The 20,167-nt window shown below is 34.7% G+C and overlaps 1 pseudogene; it reads right to left on the reverse strand.

Annotated features, from left to right (window-relative positions):
• Positions 1–841: 841 nt before the first annotated feature.
• On the reverse strand, positions 842–7,413 carry LOC139868282 (DNA-directed RNA polymerase subunit beta''-like; annotated as a pseudogene).
• Between the last annotated feature and the right edge of the window lie 12,754 nt (positions 7,414–20,167).

A 20,167-nucleotide genomic window follows, 5' to 3' on the forward strand; every position in this document is an offset into this window, starting at 1 on the left:
TTATTGTAGTTGTAAAATTGATTATTGATGCTACTGTTTCAATTATTACGGAGTACGCTTGATTCCATTATTAACAATTTGATATACAAACGTGCATATCAAAATATTCGCAAATCAAAGTTGTGAAAACAAGATGATAGAAATAATAATAAAAAAAAGATAAAGGACAAAGGATATAATTGGAAGGCTGTGATTTTTCTTTTTAATAATACAAAGTAAATGGAAATAAAATAGATGTATAGCAGTAAAAGAAAAGTGTACGTGTCTTGTAGATTAGGATTTCACCTGATGGAATTTATTTGTTAAATTGACACTATTCGCCTTGTTGAATTTGTGTGAAGCCGTGGTAGATGTTGACTATCGAGATATTATTTAATGGTGGCCAATTGATTGCGGCCGTGAATGAGAGGTAGTTTTTTTTGGATGATAAATGATGAGAAAGGTAATTAGAGTTTAATTGGAAGAGAAGGACGATGGAGAGATAGGGGAGATTTCGCTGGTTATATATGTATTGTATGAATCCCCAATAGTACATAAGAGCACGAAGTGTCTGTGTCTTTGTACCAAGGTCAATTTCAGTGTTCAAAATGAACTTTGAAATTTACTAAGAGTGTGTAAAGTGGAGGTATTCACCGTGTCTATTTTTTATTTTTTATTTTTTAATTGCATTTTAATATTTTATTTAGTTATTTAAAAATATTTAAATAATAATAATATATAAAACAACCATATTTCATTAATTAAAAAAGTACATTCCTAAAAAAGGAAGAAAAAAAAGAATACGACTACGATTATTAAACAAACACATATACGCTTAACTTAATTAAAACAAACAAACAAATTACTCATCGTCCGTGTCCGTAGACAACTCTTGGACCTTCTCAAACCTCTTTAACGCGTTGCTTCTGATCAACGCCTTCTGCATCTCGATGACCTTCTTGTCATCTTCAATCATATCAATTGCTATCATCCTCATTTCCAATTCAACTTGCTTTGATTCATAAAACCTTCTTTTTCGTTCGGCTACCGTATCATGATTTTCTTTCATGGACAAATGCAACGACTCACGAGATGATCCCGATGGTGTAGCATCACTCGAATTTTTCCTTGACTTACTCGGCTTACCCGATGAACGGGCCAATCGATCACGACCATACGTTTCTTGGTTTCGGTTTGTGTTACTTGGTTTTGCCTCGTCATCTTTATTCAAGTCAACCGAATTATTTCCAACTACTTCTTCAACAATCAGTTCACGTCTCTTATTTCGCGTACCAATTACAATCGGATCTGAATGTAGCCACTTTGACTTGTTTTTCAAAAAGTTATACGCCCGATGACTCGTGAAATTTTTGTGCTCCTCAACCCTATACATTGCGTCACACGTATCACGAAAATCAAGATCATTCTCTCCACTCCTTCTTTCATTAAGCATACGCTTCACAACACCGTTATATTTATTGCAATCAGCATTCAACTTTGTCCATTTTGATGATAAAGCATCCTTTGATCGAGTAACTGGTGGTCTCCGTGTGTGATACTATTGGTACACCATTTTCCAAAAACTTTATCCTACAAACGTTTTAAAATGTTAGTATAACATATATACGTATACGTAAATATAAATATATATATATATATATATATATATATATATATATATATATATATATATATATATATATATATATATATATATATATATATATATATATATATATATACGTAATAATATAAATAAATAATATATATACATATGTACAGTTTAATATATATACATAAATAATAATATATAAACATACAATTTAATATATATATATATATATATATATATATATATATATATATATAAATAATAATATATATACATACAGTTTAATATATATAAATATATATGTATAAATAATTAATATAAATGTATACTCGGCCAAAATGTGAACTTCCACGGGAATAAAAAAAAAGGATTTACTTCCTTTTGGTATTTTGGCCAAAATACCTTGACTCCTCGATACTCAATCAAGAGTTATCATCCCACTCGAATCAATTGAACAAGATGGGAACCAACTAATACCTTCTTCAGGTATCTCAACTGAAATCCCCAGAAATGGTATTCTCTTAGAAATAGTATTCTTGCTTATTTCGATGATCCTCGCTATATCAGAAAGAGCTCGGGACTTACTAAATATGAGACCAGAGAACTGAATTCAATCGTCAATGAAGAGGATTTGATTGAGTATCGAAGAGTCAAGGTATTTTGGCCAAAATACCTCCTGGTGGTATCAATCGGAATGCCTTTTTTGTCTTTCCAGAAAAATGGATATCTCCCGAAAATATTATCAGTTTAATTTTTTCTACTTTCTTCTTCACTTGGACCAATCCGCCTACCCGACTTCTTCTATTTAAAGTGATTTGTGTATCTACCCTAATAATACTATTGTGCCGTACCATTATGGAAGAAGATTCGGCCAAAATGTGGACTTTCACGGGAATAAAAAAAGCATTTACTTCCTTTTGGTATTTTGGCCAAAATACCTTGACTCCTCGATACTCAATCAAATCCTCTTAGTTGACGATTGAATTCAGTTCTCTAGTCTCATATTTAGTAAGTCCCGAGCTCTTTCTGATATAGCGAGGATCATCGAAATAAGCGAGAATACTATTTCTACGGAGAATACCATTTCTGGGGATTTCAATTGAGATACCTGAAGAAGGTATTAGTTGGTTCTCATCTTGTTGAATTGATTCGAATGGGATGATAACTCTATTTCTTCGCCTATTTTCCAATAAATAAAAATTCCCTTCAAGAATGGCCGGATATCTAAGATTACAATGACCAATACATGTCATTCGATTAAGTTCTGAATAATCAGGAATCCTATCTACTTTTTGAATTTTACCAAAAAAAATACGAACTAAAAAATTTGTGTCTCACTTGATTATTAGTTACTGAGGGGTTAGAAATATATCTTCGTTTAACAGAAAGAGAATAAGCGTTCATTTGATCTTGATCCTTGTGGATCGAACAGGGGCCTAGGCTGGATTTCCAGGGCTCCCCTAATAATATCCATAAATGACTTGTTTTTGGTAAGAGACGAATATTACCATATGTGAATTCAGGTGCATGGTACACATCGGTATTCCAGTGCATTTCACATTCTGAGTCAGAATAAATATGTTTTCGAACCTTCTCTTTCAAATTCAAAGTGGATGTTCTCGCGCGAATCTCAGCAATGATTTGTTCTAATTCTATATATTGATCATTTTGAACTAAGAGAAAACTTTTGGGCGAAATACACACATTGTGTATAATATCTTCACCCTCAATAGTAACATACAAGTCTCTAGAACATAGAAAAGCAGAATGTCCATGATGTGTACGTGTCAGATGAACCAAATCCTCATTGAAATTTATTTTTTCATTAGAAGGGGCTCGCACGTGTTCTGCAGTCCCCCATGTGAATACCCCGCCGGTATGAAAAGTTCTTAATGTTAATTAAGTGCCCGGTTCTCCAATCGATTGACCTGGAATAATACCTACAGCTTCTCCCAATTCTACCAGGTCGTCATGAGTCGGACTCCAGCCATAACATAATTGACAAATCCAAGATGTACTCCTACAAGTAAAGGGGGTTTGAATAGAGATGGGTTGTGCTCTAAAAGTTATGAATCTATTAACAAGTCCAACCCCAAAATCTTGATTTCTAGTAGCAATGCATCGCGAACCTATATGTATGTGATCTGCTAATACACGCCCAATTAATGTTTGGATAAAAGTCATGTCCGCCATCATTCCATTTCGAGTACTTACAGAAATAGCTCAGACGGTGCCACAGTCTGTTCGACGTACAACAATGTGTTGAACTACTTCAACAAGTCTGCGCGTGAGATCCTGCATCTGATGTTCGAATAGCGGTATCCACAACTCCTTTACGGGCTCCGTAGCAAGAAATAATATATTCTGTTAAAGAGGGTCCTTCACTTAAATTGCTTTGAATGGGTAAATCAGTCATTTGTCCTTGGGGATATGACATTAATCCTCTCATACCTACTAATTGATGTACCTGAGAGGCATTTCCTCTGGCTCCCGAAAAAGACTACAAAAACGTAAATAATAAATAATATATACACGTCCTTACGTTCCCGTCCACCGAATCTTCGTAAAATATAATTCATAGATGTATCTCTATAAGAATAAATGAATTAGGGAAAATAAAAAAAAAATGTAAAGAAGCCGTAGAACGGCTACAAAATTTAAATTCAAACAGCAACGATCAAAAAAATACACCGTCGAGCCGGCGACACTGAAAATCAACGGCGAGATCGTCGCTGTCGCGGTTTCGACCGACGGTCGATCTTGACGTCGATTTTGACCAAAGGCGAAAATTAACTCCGGACACCGAGAGCTCTAAGTGGGGATATATATAGCCAATAACTCTTAGAATGACAAACGGGTTGAGCCAATAAATATGATACATGAGCTAACATAATATGGATAAATATTATGTCTAACAATTCTAAACCACAATTTAATGCTCGGAAAGACACAATTTATCAAATCTTTAAATATATAGAATGTTTTAACAATATATGCAAATGTATAATTACAATTTTTCAAAACATATAAACTAGTTAAATTACCTGTTACATATACATTGTCCATATATAGTAATCAACACAAGAATTTTGGTCGTTTTATCCCAACCCCCACCCAACTTCCCCCAAAAACCACAACAAGAAAAAAAGGGGGAAAATAATACAAAACACCCCCTAAAAAATGTGACAAGTTACACCCCAACCCTCAAACAAGAGATATCAAGTGTAAAATCAATATTTTAATAAAAAATCTTAATTAAACTTCACCCATACTTTCTTGTTAGGGGTATAGTGTAAAATCGCCCATATATACTAATCAACACAAGAATTTTGGTCGTTTTATCCCAACCCCCACCCAACTTCCCTCAAAAACCACAACAAGAAAAAAAGGGAGAAAATAATACAAAACACCCCCTAAAAAATGTGACAAGTTACACCCCAACCCTCAAACAAGAGATATCAAGTGTAAAATCAATATTTTAATAAAAAATCTTAATTAAACTTCACCCATATTTTCTTGTTAGGGGTATAGTGTAAAATCAACACAAGAATTTTGATCGCTTTATCCCAACCCCCACCCAACTTCCCCCAAAAACAACAACAAGAAAAAAAAAGGGGAAAATAATACAAATCACCCCTTAAAAATGTGACAAGTTACACCCCAACCCTCAAACAATGGGTATCAAGTGTAAAATCAATATTTTAATAAAAAATCTTAATTAAACTTCACCCATATTTTCAACGGGACATACCCTTCCGCTCGACTCGCGTTAAATTTTTTCGAACCCACCGTTCAACTCAAAAAAATCTAACGAACACAACGGGTCTAACTATACGCGAAACGGAGACTTCTAAAAAAACGCTAAATACCTCGGATTCTATTCAATACTCAACGGGACATATCTTCCCGCTCGGCTCGCGTTAATTTTTTTCGAACCCACCGTTCAACTCAAAAAAATCTAACGAACATAACGAGACTAACTATACGCGACACGGACACTTCCAAAAAAAAAAAACGCTAATTACGTGTATTTAGATCAGTGTTCCATAACCTATAATAAACTCCCCAAACTAACTACATCATATCGATAATTCTGTTTTTTTTTTTTACACTATCTTCATACCGTTAAAAAGGTCATTAGGTACATTAGATGCTAACTACATGTATTTAAAAACACCCGTAGCAAAACGTTTTTACTTCTGTAAATACATAACGCTCCATTAACTATGAATATACAACCCGAAAGATCCCGCGGCATCGCGCGGGCCCATTTTACTAGTACTAAAAACACCTGGTTGGTTTTGTGTCGTTCGAGTAAAAAGAACGACATTGTTACTACAATACGGAGTATATGAGTTATTAAATCACAGCAATTAAGTAATTAATATGAAATAAAAATCAAGTGTGGACCTCCTTCGTTTCTTTGCACTCGTGACCAACGCAGAAACAAAGCACCCTTGTTTGATACATTTGATACATTTTTTTAACAAAGTAAAAATTAACTATTACAAAATAATTGTATCACTATCACACAATTTTTTTTTTTAAAAAGCAAGTAAGATTTATATTAATCAACGAAAAAAGTACAAAGTTGTCATTGTGACAACTCAATTACAATACAAAGTACACTAATAATTACCAATAACACACGAACAACAATTGCAAAGATTGCAACTAACACGATAAAGGATTAGAAAACCAATTATGCCACTCGAGCTTATAGCGATTTTGTCTTCTCGAAATCCAATCAAATGTAAGTATTTGAATCTCCATGAGTAGTGAAGGAACCACCTCGATTTTGTTCTTGAATACCTTTTCATTACGGTTCCTCCAAAGCAAATAGCATACAACCCAACAAACCGCTTGCCACCAAAGTCTTTTGTTGTCGGTAGCAAACGAACCGAAAGTACCGCTAAAAATGTCATGGAACCCGAAAAGTGTCGTATTGTATCCCCACCAATTAAGGACTTTGTTCCACACTTCTTGAGCAAAATTACAAGAATAAAGAATGTGTTCAACCGACTCAATACCCCCATCACATACCGGGCATCTCACGCTATGCAAGTCGATACCCCTTTTGTCTAGTTCAATCCTAACCGGAATGCGCCCCCTTTAGCTCGCCAAATGAAGATTTCCACCTTTTTTGGAACTAATCTATTTCTAAAAGTCTCTAAGGCTGAATTTTCTCGAACCAATGTGATACTATCGATGTGATTAGACATCACCGTAACTATGTACCCCCTGTTTGCGTCTGCAGTCCACTGCCATCCGTCTTGTTTTTCTCGATCCAGCGTGACGGGCTGGATTAAAACACGTAACTCTTGAGGCTCCGCAGCAGTACGCCCAGTGGGCTCACGAGCCCAAGACCAACCAGCCGAAAGCCCACCATTTGAGAACGGAACCATCATTTGAACTGTAGCTTCCTTGTCGAGTGATAGTCGAAATACTCTGTTGAACCTTTCCCTGAAGCGATCATTACCGTTCCAAGTGTCATCCCAAAAAGATGTATCCGCCCCATTCCCGATGGTGCGAGTGAATGAACTCGAGAAAGGGATCCCTAGTCCATCCACGAGTTTTCCTGCATCACAAATAATAGACCAAAGACTAGTGTTTGGGTTACAGGCAAGCCCGTTACCAACCACAAGTCCCCCATTAGAACTATAAATGCTACGAATCACCGAGACCCACAAAGTGTTGGCTTCAGTTTTGAACCTCCACCACCACTTACAAAGAAGAGCAAGATTTTTACAATTAAGAGACATGATATTTAGACCTCCTTCTTCGTAAGGAAGAAGGATTGTTTCCCATTTAACCCACGACATTTTAGAATTTGAGTCCGACCCACCCCAAAAGAACAAACGTCTCACACTCTCTAGACATTTAAGCACACGAGGAGGGGCACGAAAAAGCTGTAGTGACCCGAACTTTTCCATGTTTATATATATATTAAATGAAATTGTTATTTACATGATTAAGTGTTTTCAACATGTTAAGCAATCAAACTTGTTAAGACTTGATTAATTGAAATAGGTTTCATATAGACAATTGACCACCCAAGTTGACCGGTGATTCACGAACGTTAAAACTTGTAAAAACTATACGATGACATATATATGGTTATATATATAGTTAACATGATTTTATTATAAGTATGTATCTCATTAGGTATTTTAATAATGAGTTATATACATAAAAATGAGACTATTAATTTAAGAAACTCGAAAACGATATATATAACGATTATCGTTATAACAACGTCTTACTAGGTACATATGAATCATATTAAGATATTGATACACTTGGTTAATTATGTTAAATGATAAGTAAATATATTATTAAGTGTATTAACAATGAAATACATATGTAAAAATAAGACTACTAACTTAATGATTTCGAAACGAGACATATATGTAACGATTATCGTTGTAACGACATTTAACTGTATATATATCATACTAAGATATATTATATATCATAATATCATGATAATATAACAATTTAACATCTCATTTGTTATAATAAACAATGGGTTAACAACATTCAACAAGATCGTTAACCTAAAGGTTTCAAAACAACATTTACATGTAACGACTAACGATGACTTAACGACTCAGTTAAAATGTATATACATGTAGTGTTTTAATATGTATTCATACACTTTTGAAAGACTTCAAGACACTTATTAAAATAGTTCTACTTAACAAAAATGCTTACAATTACATCATCGTTCAGTTTCATCAACAATTCTACTCGTATGCACCCGTATTCGTACTCGTACAATACACAGCTTTTAGATGTATGTACTATTGGTATATACACTCCAATGATCAGCTCTTAGCAGCCCATGTGAGTCACCTAACACATTTGGGAACCATAATTTGGCAACTAGCATGAAATATCTCATAAAATTACAAAAATATGAGTAATCATTCATGACTTATTTACATGAAAACTAAATTACATATCCTTTATATCTAATCCATACACCAACGACCAAAAACACCTACAAACACTTTCATTCTTCAATTTTATTCATCTAATTGATCTCTCTCAAGTTCTATCTTCAAGTTCTAAGTGTTCTTCATAAATTTCAAAAGTTCTAGTTTCATAAAATCAAGAATACTTCTAAGATTGCAAGTTTACTTCCAAGTTTTCTAAATCCATTCCAAGTAATCATCCAAGATCAAGAAACCTTTGTTAATTACAGTAGGTTATCTTTCTAATACAAGGTAATAATCATATTCAAACTTTAATTCAATTTCTATAACTATAACAATCTTATTTCAAGTGGAAATCTTACTTGAAATTGTTTTCGTGTCATGATTCTGCTTCAAGAACTTTCAAGCCATCCAAGGATCATTTGAAGCTAGATCTATTTTTCTCATTTCCAGTAGGTTTATCCAAGGAACTTGAGATAGTAATGATGTTCATAACATCATTCGATTCATACATATAAAGCTATCTTATTCGAAGGTTTAAACTTGTAATCACTAAAACATAGTTTAGTTAATTCTAAACTTGTTCGCAAATAAAAGTTTATCCTTCTAACTTGACTTTTAAAATCAACTAAACACATGTTCTATATCTATATGATATGCTAACTTAATGATTTAAAACCTGGAAACACAAAAAACACCGTAAAACCGGATTTACGCCGTCGTAGTAACACAGCGGGCTGTTTTGGGTTAGTTAATTAAAAACTATGATAAACTTTGATTTAAAAGTTGTTATTCTGGGAAACTTATTTTTATTATGAACATGAAACTATATCCAAAAATTATGGTTAAACTCAAAGTGGAAGTATGTTTTCTAAAATGGTCATCTAGACGTCGTTCTTTTGACTGAAATGACTACCTTTACAAAAATGACTTGTAACTTATTTTTACGACTATAAACCTATACTTTTTCTGTTTAGATTCATAAAATAGAGTTCAATATGAAACCATAGCAATTTGATTCACTCAAAACGGATTTAAAATGAAGAAGTTATGGGTAAAACAAGATTGGATAATTTTTCTCATTTTAGCTACGTGAAAATTGGTAACAAATCTATTCCAACCATAACTTAATCAACTTGTATTGTATATTATGTAATCTTGAGATACCATAGACACGTATACAATGTTTCGACCTATCATGTCGACACATCTATATATATTTCGGAACAACCATAGACACTCTATATGTGAATGTTGGAGTTAGCTATACAGGGTTGACGTTGATTCCAAAATATATATAGTTTGAGTTGTGATCAATACTGAGATATGTATACACTGGGTCGTGGATTGATTCAAGATAATATTTATCGATTTATTTATGTACATCTAACTGTGGACAACTAGTTGTAGGTTACTAACGAGGACATCTGACTTAATAAACTTAAAACATCAAAATATATTAAAAGTGTTGTAAATATATTTTGAACAAACTTTGATATATATGTATATATTGTTATAGGTTCGTGAATCAACCAGTGGCCAAGTCTTACTTCCCGACGAAGTAAAAATCTGTGAAAGTGAGTTATAGTCCCACTTTTAAAATCTAATATTTTTGGGATGAGAATACATGCAGGTTTTATAAATGATTTACAAAATAGACACAAGTACGTGAAACTACATTCTATGGTTGAATTATCAAAATCGAATATGCCCCTTTTTATTAAGTCTGGTAATCTAAGAATTAGGGAACAGACACCCTAATTGACGCGAATCCTAAAGATAGATCTATTGGGCCTAACAAACCCCATCCAAAGTACCGAATGCTTTAGTACTTCGAAATTTATATCATATCCGAAGGGTGTCCCAGAATGATGGGGATATTCTTATATATGCATCTTGTTAATGTCGGTTACCAGGTGTTCACCATATGAATGATTTTTATCTCTATGTATGGGATGTGTATTGAAATATGAAATCTTGTGGTCTATTGTTACGATTTGATATATATAGGTTAAACCTATAACTCACCAATATTTTTGTTGACGTTTAAAGCATGTTTATTCTCAGGTGAATACTAAGAGCTTCCGCTGTTGCATACTAAAATAAGGACAAGATTTGGAGTCCATGTTTGTATGATATTGTGTAAAAACTGCATTCAAGAAACTGATTTCGATGTAACATATTTGTATTGTAAACCATTATGTAATGGTCGTGTATAAACAGGATATTTTTGATTATCATTATTTGATAATCTACGTAAAGCTTTTTAAACCTTTATTTATGAAATAAAGGTTATGGTTTGTTTTAAAAATGAATGCAGTCTTTGAAAAACGTCTCATATAGAGGTCAAAACCTCGCAACGAAATCAATTAATATGGAACATTTTTAATCAATAAGAACGGGACATTTCAGTTGGTATCCGAGCGTTGGTCTTAGAGAACCAGAGTTTTGCATTAGTGTGTCTTATTGAGTTGGTTAGGATGCATTAGTGAGTCTGGACTTCGACCGTATTTACTTGAAAAATGATTGCTTAACAAATTTTGTTGGAAACTATATATTTTTAACATGTGAATATTATGTGATATATTAATCTCTTAACGTGTTTGATATTATGTGATAGATGTCTACCTCTAATACAAGTCCCATTGACTCACCTAATAATAATGAAGAGTCAAATGTAATTTGGAATGATTCGTGGACCGATTCACAAGTTCCCGAAGAGGAACCGGAAGAAGAATCAGAACCGGAAGAAGAATCGTAACCGGAGGAGGAGGAACCGGAAGAAGAAATAGAACCGGTGGGGGAAATAATAAAACGGTTAAGTAAAAGAAAATCCTCAACCAACTGACCAAGGTTAATTATGGTCAACGGTGTTTCCGCCAAGGAAGCAAAATATTGGGAGGATTACCAATTCTCCGATGAATCGGATCCCGACGAGGATTCCGATGATGTTATAGAAATTACCCCAACTGAATTTAAAAAGGCAACAGAGAACAATAAGGGAAAGGGCATAAAAATAGAGAAATCTGATTCCAACCCCGATGAACTTTATATGTATCGTCAACCCCCGAAGCCCTTAAGTTGTAACAATGACCCGGGAACCTCTAAACCACCAGGTTTTTCTAAACCGTTGTGGAAAACGACAGCTCGTATTAGGAGAACATCATATATCCTTAGAAACTTGGCAAAACGAACCAAAACCGAAGAAGAAGAAACGAGCGAGTCGGAATAAGATAGTTGTATTCGTGTGGTGTAATATATGTTATATAGTGTGCTTATGCTTTATGATATATGTAAAAATTGCTTGTATTAATAAGTATTTTTTTTATGAATCTAACTCTTGTCTATTTTACAGTATAAAAACACAAAATGGATAGACAACCCAATATTTTAAGAGACCTACCCGGAGACATGATTGATGAAATCTTGTCTAGAGTCGGTCAGAATTCTTCGGCACAACTATTTACGGCGAAATCAGTTTGTAAGACATTCGAAGAACGTTCCAAGAATGTCTTGGTTTATAAGAGACTTTCGTTTGAAAGATGGGGGATATCACATTGGGAAACCCATAAGTTACGATGTGTTTACTTTGACGCATATATTGCGGGGAACCCAAATGCTATTTTACGCAACGGGTTAAGAAATTATTTTGACTCAATGTATCCGAATATAGGACTTCATGATTTAGAAAAAACGGCTAACATGTAACATAAAGAAGCATGCTATGCTTACGGGTTAGTAATGTTCGCTTCTCACCAAAGTGAGAAAAAGAACATCGGGCTACAACTATTAAACAAAACGTTCTCACAAGTGACGGAGTCGGTAATTGGGGTAAGAAATGAGGTTTTTAGGTTATTACGAGACTGTTGGTCATTACGTAACCCTCGTCCCTTTGACGATGTTACAACACGCTGTCTTATCAACGGACATAACGGTTATGTTCCACAAGACCAAGGATGGGAAGTAGTCCTAGTAAAACCAGAATGCATGACTTGTTTCTGGACGTATGAATTACGTGTCTTTATTGCCTTTGCTGAACGACTTGTGTACTAGCTAGAATTATCTTGACAACTATCTTGTATCAAAGTTATTGTGTGCTATATTTCATGCTTTATGTAAAATAAGCGGTATTGTAAGTTTGTAAAATATTGTATAAAAGTTTGAACGTGAAATATTATTATAATCAGTTTTTCATATAGAATTGTAGTAGTTGAATTGTATATTAGCTACTAAGTATGAACTTAACGGGTAGGTACTACCCGAATTTAAACTTATAAAACGCTAATATGAAGAAAAAGCTTTTATAAATGAGTTCATATTATGCTACGAAATACTATTAACTACTCTTAATATTCTGTATGATTAACTTGTTCCATTTGACTATTTTGAAGGAAATGGCACCGACTACTCGACACACCGTGAATATGAATGAAGAGGAATTCCGTACTTTTCTAGCTTCAAACATAGCCGCAGTACAGGCTGCGCTACATACCAACAATAACCTTGGATCTAGCAGTACAGGAAATCGTGTAGGATGCACCTACAAAGAATTCACTGCCTGCAAACCTTTGGAATTTGATGGAACCGAAGGACCGATCGGATTGAAACGGTGGACCGAGAAGGTCGAATCGGTGTTTGCCATAAGTAAGTGTACTGAAGAGGACAAAGTGAAGTACGCTACGCATACCTTTACAGGTTCTGCGTTAACATGGTGGAATACCTATCTAGAGCAAGTGGGACAAGATTATGTGTACGCACTACCGTGGTCAGTATTCAAGCACTTGATGAACGAGAAGTACCGTCCCAGAACCGAGGTCAATAAGCTCAAGACAGAACTTAGAGGGTTACGAACCCAAGGATTTGATATTACCACGTATGAAAGACGATTCACAGAATTGTGCCTATTGTGTCCGGGAGCGTTCGAAGATGAGGAAGAGAAGATCGATGCGTTTGTGAAAGGATTACCGGAAAGAATCCAAGAAGATATAAGTTCACACGAGCCCGCCTCCATACAACAGGCATGTAGAATGGCTCACAAACTAGTGAACCAGATTGAAGAAAGAATTAAAGAACAGACTGCTGAAGAGGCCAATGTGAAGCAAGTCAAAAGAAAGTGGGAGGAAAACGGTGATAAGAATCACCAATACAACAACAACAGCAATTACAATAATAATCGCAACAACTATCCCAACAATCGCAACATCAATCGCAACTACAACAAACGGCCCAACAACAACAACAACAACAACAACAACAACAACAGCAACTACAACAATCATCCCAACAACAATAATAACCGCAACAACAACAACAATCAGAAGCAGCTATGCCCAAGGTGTGAAAAGTATCACTCGGGGTTCTGCACCAAATTTTGCAACAAGTGTAAAAGAAATGGTCATAGCGCGGCGACGTGTGAGGTCTACGGACCAGGGGTTAACAGAATGAAAGGAACAAATGGTGTCGGAACGAGTAATGGCGGAGCAAGTAGTGTCGGAGCAAGTTATGCCAATGTAGTTTGTTATAAATGTGGAAAACTGGGCCACATTATTAGAAATTTCCCGAACCAGGAGAACACGAATGGACAAGGCCGCGGAAGAGTTTTCAATATTAATGCAGCAGAGGCACAGGAAGACCCGGAGCTTGTTATGGGTACGTTTCTTATTGACAATAAATCTGCTTACGTTTTATTTGATTCGGGTGCGGATAGAAGCTATATGAGTAGAGATTTTTGTGCTAAATTAAGTTGTCCATTGATGCCTTTGGATAGTAAATTTTTACTCGAATTAGCAAATGGTAAATTAATTTCAGCAGATAATATATGTCGGAATCGAGAAATTAAACTGGTTAGCGAAACATTTAAGATTGACTTGATACCAGTAGAGTTAGGGAGTTTTGATGTGATAATCGGTATGGACTGGTTGAAAGAAGTGAAAGCAGAGATCGTTTGTTACAAAAATGCAATTCGCATTATACGAGAAAAAGGAAAACCCTTAATGGTGTACGGAGAAAAGGGCAACACGAAGCTACATCTTATTAGTAATTTGAAGGCACAAAAACTAATAAGAAAAGGTTGCTATGCTGTTCTATCACACGTCGAGAAAGTACAAACTGAAGAAAAGAGCATCAATGATGTTCCCGTCGAAAAGAATTTCCCGATGTATTTCCGAAAGAATTACCGGGATTACCCCCACATCGATCCGTTGAATTTCAAATAGATCTTGTATCAGGAGCTGCACCAATAGCTCGTGTTCCTTACAGACTCGCACCCAGCGAGATGAAAGAACTGCAAAGCCAACTACAAGAACTATTAGAACGTGGTTTCATTCAACCAAGCACATCACCGTGGGGAGCTCCTGTTTTGTTTGTCAAGAAGAAAGATGGTACATTCAGGTTGTGTATCGACTACCGAGAGTTGAACAAACTTACCATCAAGAACCGCTACCCACTACCGAGAATCGACGACTTATTTGATCAACTACAAGGCTCGTCTGTTTATTCAAAGATTGACTTACGTTCCGGGTATCATCAAATGCGGGTGAAAGAAGATGATATTCCAAAGACTGCTTTCAGAACACGTTACAGTAATTACGAGTTTATAGTCATGTCGTTTGGTTTAACTAATGCACCAGCTGTGTTCATGGACCTTATGAACCGAGTGTGTGGACCATACCTTGACAAGTTTGTCATTGTTTTCATTGATGACATAATTATTTACTCAAAGAATGACCAAGAACACGGTGAACATTTGAGAAAGGTGTTAGAAGTATTGAGGAAGGAAGAATTGTACGCTAAGTTTTCAAAGTGTGCATTTTGGTTGGAAGAAGTTCAATTCCTCGGTCACATAGTGAACAAAGAAGGTATTAAGGTGGATCCGGCAAAGATAGAAACTGTTGAAAAGTGGGAAACCCCGAAAACTCCGAAACACATACGCCAGTTTTTAGGACTAGCTGGTTACTACAGAAGGTTCATCCAAGACTTTTCCAGAATAGCAAAACCCTTGACTGCATTAACGCATAAAGGGAAGAAATTTGAATGGAAGGATGAACAAGAGAAAGTGTTCCAGTTATTGAAGAAAAAGCTAACTACGGCACCTATATTGTCATTGCCTGAAGGGAATGATGATTTTGTGATTTATTGTGACATCAAAGCAAGGTCTCGGTTGTGTATTAATGCAACGAACGAAGGTGATTGCTTATGCGTCTAGACAATTGAAGATTCACGAGCAAAATTATACGACGCATGATTTGGAATTAGGCGCGGTTATTTTTGCATTAAAGACTTGGAGGCACTACTTATATGGGGTCAAAAGTATTATATATACCGACCATAAAAGTCTTCAACACATATTTAATCAGAAACAACTGAATATGAGGCAGCGTAGGTGGATTGAATTGTTGAATGATTACGACTTTGAGATTCGTTACCACTCGGGGAAGGCAAATGTGGTAGCCGACGCCTTGAGCAGAAAGGACAGAGAACCTATTCGAGTAAAATCTATGAATATAATGATTCACACTAACCTTACTACTCAAATAAAGGAGGCGCAACAAGGAGTTTTAAAAGAGGGAAATTTAAAGGATGAAATACCCAAAGGATCGGAGAAGCATCTTAATATTCGGGAAGACGGAACCCGATATAGGGCTGAAAGAATTTGGGTACCAAAATTTAGAGATATGAGAGAAATGGTACTTAGAGAAGCTCATAAAACCAGATACTCAATACATCCTGGAACGGGGAAGATGTTCAAGGATCTTAAGAAACATTTTTGGTGGCCAGGTATGAAAGCCGATATTGCTAAATATGTAGGAGAATGTTTGACGTGTTCTAAGGTCAAAGCTGAACATTAGAAACCATCAGGTCTACTACAACAACCTGAAATCCCGGAATGGAAATGGGAAAACATTACCATGGATTTCATTACTAAATTGCCAAGGACTGCAAGTGGTTATGATACTATTTGGGTAATAGTTGATCGTCTCACCAAGTCAGCACACTTTCTGCCAATAAGAGAAGATGACAAGATGGAGAAGTTAGCACGACTGTATTTGAAGGAAGTCGTCTCCAGACATGGAATACCAATCTCTATTATCTCTGATAGGGATGCCAGATTTATTTCAAGATTCTGGCAGACATTACAGCAAGCATTGGGAACTCGTCCAGACATGAGTACTGCCTATCATCCATAAACTGATGGGCAGAATGAAAGGACGATACAAACGCTTGAAGAAATGCTACGAGCTTGTGTTATTGATTTCGGAAATAGTTGGGATCGACATCTACCGTTAGCAGAATTTTCCTACAACAACAGCTACCATTCAAGCATTGAGATGGCGCCGTTTGAAGCACTTTATGGTAGAAAGTGCAGGTCTCCGATTTGTTGGAGTGAAGTGGGGGATAGACAGATTACGGGTCCGGAGATAATACAAGAAACTACCGAGAAAATCATTCAAATTCAACAAAGATTGAAAACTGCCCAGAGTCGACAAAAGAGCTACGTGGACAGTAAAAGAAAAGATATAGAGTTTGAAATTGGAGAAATGTTCATGCTTAAGGTTTCACCTTGGAAAGGCATTGTTCGATTTGGTAAACGGGGGAAACTAAATTCAAGGTACATTGGACCATTCAAGATTATAGATCGTGTCGGACCAGTAGCTTACCAACTGGAGCTACCTCAACAACTCGCGGCTGTACATAACACTTTCCACGTCTCAAATTTGAAGAAATGTTTTGCTAAAGAAGATCTCACTATTCCATTGGACGAAATCCAAATCAATGAAAAACTTCAATTCATTGAAGAACCCGTCGAAATAATGGATCGTGAGGTTAAGAGACTTAAACAAAACAAGATACCGATTGTTAAGGTTAGATGGAATGCTCGTAGAGGACCCGAGTTCACCTGAGAGCGTGAAGATCAGATGAAGAAGAAATACCCGCATTTATTTCCAGAAGATACGTCAACACCTCCAACTTCTTAAAATTTCGGGACGAAATTTATTTAACGGGTAGGTACTGTAGTGACCCGAACTTTTTCATGTTTATATATATATATTAAATAAAATTGTTATTTACATGATTAAGTGTTTCCAACATGTTAAGTAATCAAACTTGTTAAGACTTTATTAATTGAAATAGGTTTCGTATAGACAATTGACCACCCAAGTTGACCGGTGATTCACGAACGTTAAAACTTGTAAAAACTATACGATGACATATATATGGTTATATATATAGTTAACATGATTTTATTATAAGTATGTATCTCATTAGGTATTTTAACAATGAGTTATTTACATAAAAATGATACTATTAATTTAAGAAACTCGAAAACGATATATATAACGCTTATCGTTATAACAACGTCTAGGTACATATGAATCATATTAAGATATTGATACACTTGGTTAATTATGTTAAATGATAAGTAAATATATTATTAAGTGTGTTAACAATGAAATACATATGTAAAAATAAGACTACTAACTTAATGATTTCGAAACGAGACATATATGTAACGATTATCGTTGTAACGACATTTAACTGTATATATATCATACTATGATATATTATATATCATAATATCATGATAATATAACAATTTAACATCTCATTTGTTATAATAAACAATGGGTTAACAACATTCAACAAGATCGTTAACCTAAAGGTTTCAAAACAACATTTACATGTAACGACTAACGATGACTTAACGACTCAGTTAAAATGTATATACATGTAGTGTTTTAATATGTATTCATACACTTTTGAAAGACTTCAAGACACTTATCAAAATACTTCTACTTAACAAAAATGCTTACAATTACATCCTCGTTCAGTTTCATCAACAATTCTACTCGTATGCACCCGTATTCGTACTCGTACAATACACAGCTTTTAGATGTATGTACTATTGGTATATACACTCCAATGATCAGCTCTTAGCAGCCCATGTGAGTCACCTAACACATGTGGGAATCATCATTTGGCAACTAGCATGAAATATCTCATAAAATTACAAAAATATGAGTAATCATTCATGACTTATTTACATGAAAACAAAATTACATATCCTTTATATCTAATCCATACACCAACGACCAAAAACACCTACAAACACTTTCATTCTTCAATTGTCTTCATCTAATTGATCTCTCTCAAGTTCTATCTTCAAGTTCTAAGTGTTCTTCATAAATTTCAAAAGTTCTAGTTTCATAAAATCAAGAATACTTCCAAGATTGCAAGTTTACTTCCAAGTTTTCTAAATCCATTCCAAGTAATCATCCAAGATCAAGAAACCTTTGTTACTTACAGTAGGTTATATTTCTAATACAAGGTAATAATCATATAAAAACTTTAATTCAATTTCTATAACTATAACAATCTTATTTCGAGTGGAAATCTTACTTGAAATTGTTTTCGTGTCATGATTCTGCTTCAAGAACTTTCAAGCCATCCAAGGATCCTTTGAAGCTAGATCTATTTTTCTCATTTCCAGTAGGTTTATCCAAGGAACTTGAGGTAGTAATGATGTTCATAACATCATTCGATTCATACATATAAAGCTATCTTATTCGAAGGTTTAAACTTGTAATCACTAGAACATAGTTTAGTTAATTCTAAACTTGTTCGCAAATAAAAGTTAATCCTTCTAACTTGACTTTTAAAATCAACTAAACACATGTTCTATATCTATATGATATGCTAACTTAATGATTTAAAACCTGGAAACACGAAAAACACCGTAAAACCGGATTTACGCCGTCGTAGTAACACCGCGGGCTGTTTTGGGTTAGTTAATTAAAAACTATGATAAAATATGATTTAAAAGTTGTTATTCTGGTAAAATTATTTTTATTATGAACATGAAACTATATCCAAAAATTATGGTTAAACTCAAAGTGGAAGTATGTTTTCTAAAATGGTCATCTAGACGTCGTTCTTTCGACTGAAATGACTACCTTTACAAAAATGTCTTGTAACTTATTTTTCCGACTATAAACCTATACTTTTTATGTTTAGATTCATAAAATAGAGTTCAATATGAAACCATAGCAATTTGATTCACTCAAAACAGATTTAAAATGAAGAAGTTATGGGTAAAACAAGATTGGATAATTTTTCTCATTTTAGCTACGTGAAAATTGGTAACAAATCTATTCCAACCATAACTTAATCAACTTGTATTGTATATTATGTAATCTTGAGATACCATAGACACGTATACAATGTTTCGACCTATCATGTCGACACATCTATATATATTTCGGAACAACCATAGACACTCTATATGTGAATGTTGGAGTTAGCTATACAGGGTTGAGGTTGATTCCAAAATATATATAGTTTGAGTTGTGATCAATACTGAGATACGTATACACTGGGTTGTGGATTAATTCAAGATAATATTTATCGATTTATTTATGTACATCTAACTGTGAACAACTAGTTGTAGGTTACTAACGAGGACTGCTGACTTAATAAACTTAAAACATCAAAATATATTAAAAGTGTTGTAAATATATTTTGAACATACTTTGATATATATGTATATATTGTTATAGGTTCGTGGATCAACCAGTGGCCAAGTCTTACTTTCCGACGAAGTAAAAATCTGTGAAAGTGAGTTATAGTCCCACTTTTAAAA

Source organism: Rutidosis leptorrhynchoides, chromosome 9 (genome assembly GCF_046630445.1).
Source record: "Rutidosis leptorrhynchoides isolate AG116_Rl617_1_P2 chromosome 9, CSIRO_AGI_Rlap_v1, whole genome shotgun sequence".
NCBI lineage: Eukaryota > Viridiplantae > Streptophyta > Magnoliopsida > Asterales > Asteraceae > Rutidosis > Rutidosis leptorrhynchoides.